At 40.9% G+C, this 7591-nt stretch overlaps 1 long non-coding RNA gene across 1 annotated transcript in view; it reads right to left on the minus strand.

Annotated features, from left to right (window-relative positions):
- The window catches only part of LOC115067876, an 18982-nt gene extending 11683 nt beyond the window's left edge, over positions 1-7299 (minus strand). The window contains exons 1-3 of the long non-coding RNA XR_003847240.1: positions 7072-7299; positions 5072-5181; positions 2073-2150 (exon numbers count right to left, since the gene is read on the minus strand). This is a non-coding gene — a long non-coding RNA (uncharacterized LOC115067876). The remainder of the gene's footprint in view (positions 1-2072; positions 2151-5071; positions 5182-7071) is intronic.
- Positions 7300-7591: the final 292 nt, after the last annotated feature.

Genomic DNA, 7591 nt, shown 5'->3' on the forward strand with positions numbered 1-7591 from the left:
CTGTTTTTATGAAGTTGGGTGCACCAGAGTTTGGTGAATATATGTTCATGACTGTAATATCTTCTTGGTCTGTTGTTCCTTTGATCAGAATGAAGTGGCCCTCTTTATCTCCTCTGATTAGTTTTAGTTTAAAGTCTATTTTATCAGATATTAGAATTGCAAGGCCTGCTCTTTTCTTAGTACCATATGCTTGGTATAGTGTTTTCCATCCTTTCACCTAAAGATGGTGCCTGTCCTTGAAAGTAAGATGAATTTCTTGCAGACAAAAAAAAGATGGGATTTGTTTCTTAACCCGTTCAACTAGTCTGTGTCTTTTGACTGGGGTGTTCAGTCCATTGATATTTAAGGTTAATAATGAAAGACATGTCTTGATTCCTGTCGTTTTGATTTCTGTTCGGATTCTTGGTGTAACTGTGGGTTTCCACAGTTATACCTTCATTATGTTTCTTTCTGTTACCCCTTGGGTATAGTTGTTCCTTTCTTCAGCTCTTCGTATTGCTTCCAGAACTTTCGGAAGAGCTGGTTTTGTGGACATGGATTCTTTCAGTTTATTTATGTCATGGAAGATTTTTCTTTCCCCTTCGACTATAATAGACGTTTTGGCTCTGTAAAATAACCTGGGTTGGCATCTGTGGTCATTTAGAACTGGGACTACTTTGGTCCAGGCTCTTCTGGCTTTCATAGTTTGCACTGAAAAGTCAGCTGTAATCCTGATGGGTTTTCTTTTTTATGTGACTTCTTGTTTTTCTTTTGCAGCTTTCAGTATTCTCTCTTTGTTCTATACATTTAGTGTTTTTACTATGGTGTGCCATGGTGAGTTTCTTTTCAGGTCCTGTCTATTTGGTGTTCTATATGTTTCTTGAATTTGTATGGGCATGTCTTTCTTTAATTTGGGAAAATTTTCTCCACAGTTCTGCTAAAAATCTGGTCCATACCATTTTCCTGAGATTCTTCATAAGTTTGGTCTTTTTATGGCATCACACAATTCCTGCATATTCCATTCGTGTGATTTCTTAAATTTTTCATAATCTTTGTGTGGTCTAGTTCATCCACTTTATCTTCCAGTCTTGATATTCTGTTTTCCAATTCATTCATCCTATTGGTGAGGCTTTCTCCTGTCTAGGCTTTCTCCTGTCATTTCTAATTGGTTTACTGAATGTTTCATTTCCTTCTTCATTTCAGCCTGAGTATTCTTCAATATTTCTAACTCTTATGAATTCATTCAGAAGTTTATCCCTATCTTCTTTCAGTTCTTTTATTTCTTTGTATGTTCTTTAAATTCACTGAATTCTTTTATCATATTTATAATTGTTCTTTTGAGTTTCATGTCCTGTGTTATCTCTAAGGTGTTCTCATTGTACTCCTATAGAGGACTGTTGGTACTTGGTGGGGATATATTATTTTGGTTTTTCATGTTATTATTTTTTCTCTGTGACTTTGACATGTGGATTTCTTTTGTAGTTTCTGATTCTTGTGTGAGACTCAAGTCTTCCTTTGTGGAGTTTAGGTCTGTTTCTTTTTGTAAACTTTATGTGCCTTTGTGGTTTACTTGTTGGGCATGAAAAGCTGATTGGTCTAGGCTCCATGTTCTCTCTTTTGATTTTATATTCGAGCAGGCAAATTGTTTTCATCTTGCTGCTCAGGAGTTCCCACGGAGGCCAAAGTCAGATGAGGAACAGATGCCCTCAGGCTTTCTCTTAAGGTCTGGATCCCTCCAGGAAAGATGCTAGCTTCAGGAATTTCGGGACTGGGCTGGCCTAGGAGCAGGGGGATGGGGGCAGGGATGCTGGCCCCAGGAAGCTGGCAGCTCTGCCGCCTGCCCAGGGATGCAAAGGGATATGGGGGCAGGAAGAGGCCCTGAGGAATCCTGGGAACTACAGGGAGGAATTGGGTTGGTCTGAATGCAAGGGATCAGGAAGCACTGGGGATTCTGGGCCGAGAGGTCAGTCCAGGGGCCTGGGGTGCCAACATAAGAAATGGGTCAGTGCCCAGTCTAGGAGGAGAGATGGGTTGGGGAAGCTGGGAGGGTGAATGAGGCTCGGGGAGTCAAGGGGTGGCACAGCCGAACTTACCCAGGAAAATGCTGACCTCAGGAAGCTGGTGGCTATGCAGCCCAGGGATGCAAAGGGAGGTCGTCAGTGGTTTGTTTTCTATGGAGGAAAGATTACACTTAGAGAAGCAGTGCTTCATGTCTGGGGTCCAGGGCACTGATGGCTAAACCATAAAGTCTCAGATGACATTGGAGGTAGAGATAATGGGAAGTTACCGGTAATGAATATGGTGAATTCATGAAGACAAAATAGAAAAGTTTTTGTTTCTTTAAGCAGACATTGTAGACTCAAATTTTGACTCTATGGGTTGGAAATCTTGACTGACCACTCATTTTTTATTTTTTATTTTTGATGTATATGTTTTGCCTGCGTGTGTATATGTGCATCATGTACATGCCTAGTGTCTTCAGGGCCCAGAAGAAGGCACTGGATCCACTGTAACTGAAGTTACAGGTGGTAGTGAGCTGCCATGTAGGTGCTGGGGATCAAGCTTGGGACCGCTGCAAGACCAGCAGTTGTTCTTAATTAGTGAGCCATCTCTCCAGCTTCTTAAACTTAGGTTTATCACTGACCTCCTTTGATGCCTTAGCTGTACAATGACACTAATATCTTAGAGGAGGACAGTGATTACGATTATAAAGTATACAGCACGTAGGTAGTGCTTCACTTCCTTCTTTCACTGTATTACATACGGGGTGAGATCTGAACACCATGTAGCCAAAGATTAAAATCACAAAATTACAAATAACCACAAAAATATGGATGGACACTCTAGCTGATTTTATTAATAATAATTTCACCTTGAGCCCCTTATTAATTTATCTTTAAATAAATCACATTTCCACAGTTATTCACAAATTTATTAACTCTTTGTTGAATTTTCATTATGACTCTATATCAAATGAGGCTCTATGGAAAACAGAAAAAGTAATGTTGACATTTCTATCTTCTGTCAAACCACAGCCTATTCACACATAAATAAAATAAACACCACATGGTGACAGTCAATACCATAGATGAATATCCAGATGAAGAAATGAATAACTCTACCTGCCACAAAATGCTAGACATATTTATTAAGCACTTAATATGCCCCAAAATATTTTAAATACTTTATATATGTCAACTATTAAGCATCCCAACAGTACTATCACATAGTTGCTACCATTACTTCTATTTAGCATAACAGCAAGCTGAGGCATGAGGAGACCATGTCCCCGTATTAGTTACTTTTCTGTTGCCGTGATAAAAACACTGATGAAAGCAACTTATAGAAAGAAGAGGTTATTTGAGCTTATGGTTCCAGAAGGATTAGAGTCTGTCATGGCAGGGAGGCATGGTGGCAGGAGGTAGCCAGAACAGAAAGAGGAGTGTTCACATCTTGAAGCAGGCACAGGAAGCCGAGAGCAACAGGAAATCAGGCAAGGCTTCAGAACTCTCTAAGATAGCCCAGAGATGTGCCTCCTCTGGCATGACCACACTGCCTAAAGTCTCCCAAAACTGAGGACAAAATATCCAAATACATGGAGTCTGTGGGGGACATTTTCACTTAAACCACCACATCCCTTAACCAAACTCACACAGCTAAGAGACAGAGTCAGAGACTCAGTATAACCATTGCAATCATTAACTCACAACAACCGTGGTTACCTGCACTGGGCCCACACAAGACTGGCCCTGTTAGCAATCAGTCATGGAACGGAAGTGCTCTTGCGGTTCTTCTCTTTACAGTTAAAATAGTGGCTATTGGTAGATTCTGGGAGAGGAGGATCATTGTCTTTATTTGTATGCCCACTGCTGAGCTCACTAGTTTCCAATGGATACCTCCAAACCCATGGTCAAATAGATGACCTTGGTTTAACAAACAGACAAAAAAAAAAATAGACATAAGTGTGTGAGAGAGATTCTTGGGGAGGAGGTAGACTGGCCAGGGGTAGTAGGGAGGTAGGAGAGGATGAAGGTGAGAGTGGTCAGTAAGAATTGCGTACATGTGTGAAAGTGTCTAAGAACAAAAATCTTAATTGAGAGAGAGGGAGAGAGACTGAGAGACTCGGGGGGTGAATCCAGGCATTCCAGTTCCACAACCCAAATGACAGTATCCTGCAGATGTTAGGAGATACTTTATAAGAAGGAAGTAGTGAAACTCATATGCAGTTTTCAAGACAGAATAGAAAATCAGTACAAAGTGAATAGCATGAGTCAGGTTATATAAGCTCAGTTTTGGAAGATAACTAAGCAATGGCTAGAGATAAATTAGAGAAACAGACCAAACTTAGAAGCCAAGGCTGATAATGCAGCCTTTGCACTAGCCTCTCTCATTTTCTCTCCCAGTTTTACTGTTAGAGTTGAGCTCTTTAAATGATTCTTCCTGTGACTCCAAAACCAATTTTCTGCCTTCCTCTTTGGTCTCTTTTAGCTCAACAGCTAGCTTTGTTAGCTCATCAGAACAATTATCCTATGAGGGATAATCATGGAACTGCCCGCTTTTAATAAACCAGCTGTTTTAAAATACCAACTGTTTAATGTTATTTGAATGACCACTCAACACTGGGTATTTAAAATGATTCTGGGTATTTGACCATGTGGTTAAATAGAGGTTCCATTTTCGCAATATCACAAGAGGCTACGTTGTAATGAATTGATCATTCTGATGGAAAACCATTACCATGAATTTTATAATAAGGAGATAAGATAGATATTTGGCTTAATGAACTTGGAGATTTGGAAAGCCCACATTCTGCGAAATTCCTAAAAAGGAAATTTCAAGGAAGCAAATATTAAGCTCTCAATATGCTTATTTCAGGCAATATTTGCCTTTTGGTAAATCTCTACCAACAAAGGCTATGGAAATATAGCAGAAATGTGATGTGAGGCAGTGTTCAGAGCTGTTGAATAAATCACATGCCTGGATGGTATCCAGGATGATCCAAGATCACTCTTTTCTCATGAGACATCAAGGTGAGAGCATTCATTCTAGTAACAGTCATGAGAAGTGTGGCTCATTTACTAAAATGACTTACTTTTAAAGGATGATGTAGTCTGTGGAAGCAACTAAAGAGACAGCCAATACTAGGAGAGGAATTGTTCTCCAGGATGGAGAAAACTGCGTTCATTGGTTAAGTTCAGGATACTAGGGAAAGAAAATAGAAGATTCATGAGGAAATAGGAATCAGAGATCAGCCATACTTTAAAAGAGAAAAAAAATGGCTCAAAATTGCAGATTGGAGACTTTAAATAGGAATGAAATAAGGAGGCAGCATTTTATGGAAGGGGGGTGGTATTCATGGTGGTTCACAAGGCTAAGGAGAGCTAAGTATTCAGCTGCTAGCTAGCCTCCTCTGCTCGGTGAAAATGAGAATAAAATTTGCTAGTTTTGGCTAAAAAAACAAGATTCACCTTTGTTTCTGTCCTTCCCTTCTCAGGTTCACCCATCACCTGGCCCCGTTGATGCTGCTTCCAACAAGGTACCTACACAGCAGATTCAGAAGCCTCCATTTCCAGTGCCATAACCATAGACAAACCCACAGTTGTCCCCAGACTGGGCCCCTTGCAAAGGCTTCCCAGCTGTTCTCCCCACTTTCTCAATCTAGTCTCCACACATCTGCCAGAGAGAGATTACTAAACTGAAAACTGACTCTAGCGCCCCATGGCTATTTGAACACAATAAAATCCCTTAATCTGCCAAGTCTATTTTAGGTCTGTCCCAGCCTCATGGACCATTCTCTCCTGCTCTGTGGTTTAGTCATGTTGACTCTTTTTCCATTTTTCAAATACTCTGAGGCCTTTTGCCAGCCTGCTGGTTCTCACTGAAATTCTCTTCCCTGGCTGATTCCTTTAGTTAGGTATGTGTGAAGTGCTACTTCTTTGTCTAGAAGCCTCAGGCTAAATGTCTTCTTTTCAAAGAGTCCCCCAGTGACCTTCTTGTCCATGAAACTATCTTGACGGTTACACTAAAGGAGAAATTTGGAGGTAAGATAGACTAAAGAAACTGTCTAATTTCAAATCCCAGAGCCATCGTTTTTACAACTCCCAAGCAAGTGAACATAATTGTTCTGTACCTGTTTCCCAGGCAAAAAATGGAAATGATGACATCGTTATTCAGAGGTTTCTTGGAAGGGTTAAATAAATCAATAAGCACATGGAACTTATAACAGTATCTGGTCCATACAAATATTTGTTGTCATCATAAACACCCTCGTTGCATCCCTCAGTTTCTTCGGTTGGTTTGTACTTAAGCTCATCATCTGGTTAATTTTCTATATCATAATTCTGAGAGAGCAGAGAACTGGTCCATAACCCTACTACCTATAAAATTCGGTATGTAGGTTTGGGGAAAGCACAAATTGTGTTGAGAAAGCTGAACTCACTGACAGGGTGACCTCAGGAAGAGCACCTGACAGATGGAAAACAAAATAATTCCCATGATGGAAGCCTTCATAAGGATCCATTCATAGACAGTGAGTGAATATGAAAAGATAGGAAATTTGGGTACATAAGGAAGCATTTCAGTTTGGGGGGAAAGTAAAATTAAAATGCAGCTATTTTAGCCTAGTGACCATGGGTAGAGGACAGATGGAGGTAACAGGAAGTGAGAAGGCAGAAAGTGAGAGAGAAGCAATGTATCAAAAAGAGTCGTTGATGAGGAACTGACTTTATTGAGCATCAGATAAAGGTATCAGGAAGTGAAAATGCCAAGCTAGAAGGTAGGGTCACTACTGAGAGTAGAAGAGGATCCCAAAGTCAGTCAGTAATTCTGTGAGGATAGGAAAGAAACAGCCCAATGGTAACTTGAGTTTCTCTAGAAAGAAACTGATAGTGTTGGGGGCAGGGGGATCATCCAGAGCAGCAATGAAGAATGATGAAACTGACAAGCACTCAATCCTGGTCCCACAATGAAAGAAAGGGGACATCCTGAAGTGGAGATGGAGGATGGAGCAGACAGGAGGAGCACGGTAATAAAGAAGAGGCAGAATGGGTCTTGGGTAGATCGGATTAATGTCAGCGTTAAAGAGATACATACCAGGATGTTGCAACAATCAGATTCCTAGGTTTTATGTTCTGCTTTAAAGGGACTGGGCAGCATAGACCAAGCTTTAGTTCAATCCAGATGCCATTTCTGGTGTACTGTGATGCAGTCTTCTGAAGGTGGTTTAGCGTTTCTTGCTTCATCTCGATCTTTCCCCATTTTTCTCCAGCTTAGAGATAGACACAAATGTTCTGCTACTGATTAAAGCACATTTCCTGTAGGCCTTCCTAGGAGATAGCAGGAGTGAAAGAGAAGAAAAGTAGTCCATATTTAGGAGGGAGAAAGCACCAGAGGCTGTTGACAACATCATCACTCACTACCTAGGGGAAATCTCAGGCTGGAATATGTCTCAGCAGATGCAGGAAATTACCCTGTTTCCCATCCTACCTCACATGGTCTGCCTGGAAAACCTCTTCAGAACCAAGCCAACACTAGAGTCCACATGGCCAGATCTCAGGGACTACTTGGGAAGAATTCTAGTACTCAGCCCTCCCTCATGTTGAGCAGTAGGTCA

Source organism: Nannospalax galili, unplaced genomic scaffold (assembly GCF_000622305.1).
Source record: "Nannospalax galili isolate Female #2095 unplaced genomic scaffold, S.galili_v1.0 scaffold666, whole genome shotgun sequence".
Lineage (NCBI taxonomy): Eukaryota > Metazoa > Chordata > Mammalia > Rodentia > Spalacidae > Nannospalax > Nannospalax galili.